At 38.6% G+C, this 2,906-nt stretch overlaps 1 pseudogene; it reads left to right on the top strand.

The window, feature by feature from the left end:
* The first annotated feature begins 1,821 nt into the window (after positions 1-1,821).
* LOC122703133 lies at positions 1,822-2,063 on the top strand (annotated as a pseudogene).
* The last annotated feature ends 843 nt before the right edge of the window (positions 2,064-2,906 follow it).

The raw sequence follows: 2,906 nt of genomic DNA, 5'->3' as shown, positions 1-2,906 counted from the left end.
GATCTTTGAACTCCAGAAGGGTTCGAACCCACATCTCTTGCGCCTCCTGCTTTGGCAAGCAGGTTCTTTACTGTTTGCACCACCTGGGAAGCCCAACTTGAGACTATTTTAAATTCTCTGCTTGAGATTTTTCAGAACATAGCATGAATTTGGGCTATGAACCATTTTTTAAGTGGCTATATATTTTATTAGTAAAGATGTATTCCAAGGGAATTTTTGAAGACGCAGTAATCCTTAATGTATAAAACTATAAAAGAAAACACATAAGTGGCATCTTATTGTGAAAGTGTGGACTACATAAAATCATGAAAAGTTATTAGTATATCTGGGTTTTAAGTGTAGTTTAAATATGTACCTGTTAAAGCAGGTAGAAATTCCCTCAATTAGGGGAGTATTTTTATACTTATTTAATTTAATGATACATTTTCATACATAATGATTTTTTTACTTCTTTTACATTTGAATAATTAAAATTTGACCTTTTAAAACCAATTGCCTATTCATTTAATATTTGTTCATAAACTTCACTCCAGTTGTGGGTATCTCCTATAGGTGTTGTTTTCCATAACCGAAAATCATAATAGTCTATCAGTCACCACATCCTAAAAAAAGTATACTTTATGATAAGCTGCCAGCAATGCATGGTGATTTATGTAATTAAGGAATCCCTCATCATAATCCCTGTTTAATAGTTGCATGTGTAAAATGAAATCCAAAAGCATATACTAGAGCTATGAATATGATTTATTGTTTGTTAATATATTTTGTTCTTTGTTAATATAATAAAAATGTTATTTGGTAATGTAAGTTTGTCCCCAAGTCAATGAAAGAAAGCATGATGCTTCTATTATTTACTTACCTATTGATACATAATAAATGATTCCTGAATTTAATGTCTAAAACACTATTGTGCTGTGCTTAGTCGCTCAGTCATGTCCAACTCTTTACGACCCCATGGACTGTAGCCCCCCAGGCTCTTCTATCCATGGGGATTCTCCAGGCAAGATGCTGGAGTGGGTTGCCATGCCGTCCTCCAGGGCATCTTCCCAACCCAGGGATGGAACCCAGGTCTCCCGCATTGCAGTCAGGTTCTTTACCGTCTGAGTCACCAGGGAAGCCCATAAACACTATTAACACTTTTTATCTCATAGTTTCTGTGGGTCAGAAATTCGGCAGCTACTTGGCTCAGTCCTTCTGGCCAGAGGTCTCTGATGAGTTTGCGGTCATCCAAAGGTGTAGCCTTGGGCTAGAGGATCCATTTCTAAGATAACTTAATTCAGTGGTGTTTGTTGTTAATAAAAGGCCTTAGTTACTCCCTGTGTGGGTCTCTCCCCCAGGCTACTTGAGCATTCTCACAACACAGTAGCTGGCCTTCCCCAGAAAGAGCAAGGTAGAAGCTTTAATGGTTTATATGGCCCAGCCACAGAAGTCACATGCGATCTCAATAATACAGTACCGATTACAAAGGTCAGCCCTACTCATTGTACTGGTCATTGTGAGAGGGGACTACACCAACATAAATGCCAGAAGGCCAGTGTAACTGGGGGGCCACTTTAGAGGCTAGCTACCACTGTCTATAACACATCTGCAAATCTTTCTTAATACTTAAAATATACTGACTAATGGATCACAACTAAGAAATTATTTATGAGTTGTTTGATTATAATTTCCACAGTAGACCTTATGGAAACACTTAAATGTTCTTACATGTGTTTTTACAAACTTACTTGCCTTTAATGACATACATTTTCATAGAAGACAGCCACAGAATTTAATCATAAGGCTAGGTTTACCAGATGCGCAGGGATTCATGGGGCATGAATGTCAGCAACCTTCATACCAGACTGGCTAACAGAGCAAAAGTCAATCAAAATGATCCAATGGGTCCTAAAGGAGAATGACCAGTGGATCTGCTCTATCGTGAATATCAGAACAAAAGCCTGGCAAACAAGTGCACCCAGTACCAGCATGTGTTGCATAGAAATCTCATTTATTTGGCTACCATCACAGATGCCAACCCAACCAGTGCTTCAAAACCAATGGCAGTTGTGAGGAGTCATTGAATGTAATTATTTCCTATGAAGTAGAGACAGAATCTTTACCATCTCAACTGCTTAAAACATAAATGCAACTTCTGTGACTCTTAAAAAAATGTGAAGAAAGTCACTGAATTAACTATGCTTAGTGTAATATTTATTTTAATAATTAAGCAAATTCCCTTAAAAAAAAAAAAACCTAGGTTTATTATGAGTAAGGATTTTGATCTTATCCCTTCCCTACCTAAGAGCACATATTGACTGTCTTCTATGTACTCTTTCTTTCCTTCCCCATACACCAGGCTCCAATTTATGAGACCTTCTCAATATTTCCTAAAAGCACTGATCTTTCATGCATTGTACTATGCTGTCTGCTCAGAAGGTCTATTTTCACCCAAGAAACTTTCTCACACTTCGAAGATCCATCTCACATATCACCTCTTCAGTGAAATTTCATGTGTGTGATAGAGAAACTCTTGTTTTTTTCTACCAGTAGTTTTGTCTCGGCATTGTCACTTTGTTGAGACATGCTAGTTATTTGTATCCTTGCCAGTATTCCTACTAATTTATGAACTTTTCCAAGACAGGAACCATTCTTAGGTCCTTGTTGACTAGTACAGTGCCCAGTGTAACTCACCAAATACTTGTTCAGTTCAGTTCAGTTCAGTCACTCAGTTGTGTCCGACTCTTTGTGACCCCATGGACTGCAGCAGGCCAGGCCCCCCTGTCCATCACCAACTCCCGGAGTTTACCCAAACTCATAACCATAGAGTCAGTGATGCCATCCAACCATCTCACCCTCTGTTGTCCCCTTCTCCTCCTGCCCTCAATCTTTCTGAGCATCAGGGTCTTTTCAAATGTGTCAGCTCT

The sequence above is a fragment of the Cervus elaphus genome, chromosome 11 (genome assembly GCF_910594005.1).
Source record: "Cervus elaphus chromosome 11, mCerEla1.1, whole genome shotgun sequence".
NCBI classification, from domain to species: Eukaryota; Metazoa; Chordata; class Mammalia; order Artiodactyla; family Cervidae; genus Cervus; species Cervus elaphus.
Note: the sequence above shows the minus strand (reverse complement) of the source record. Positions and strands in the feature narration are given on the sequence as shown.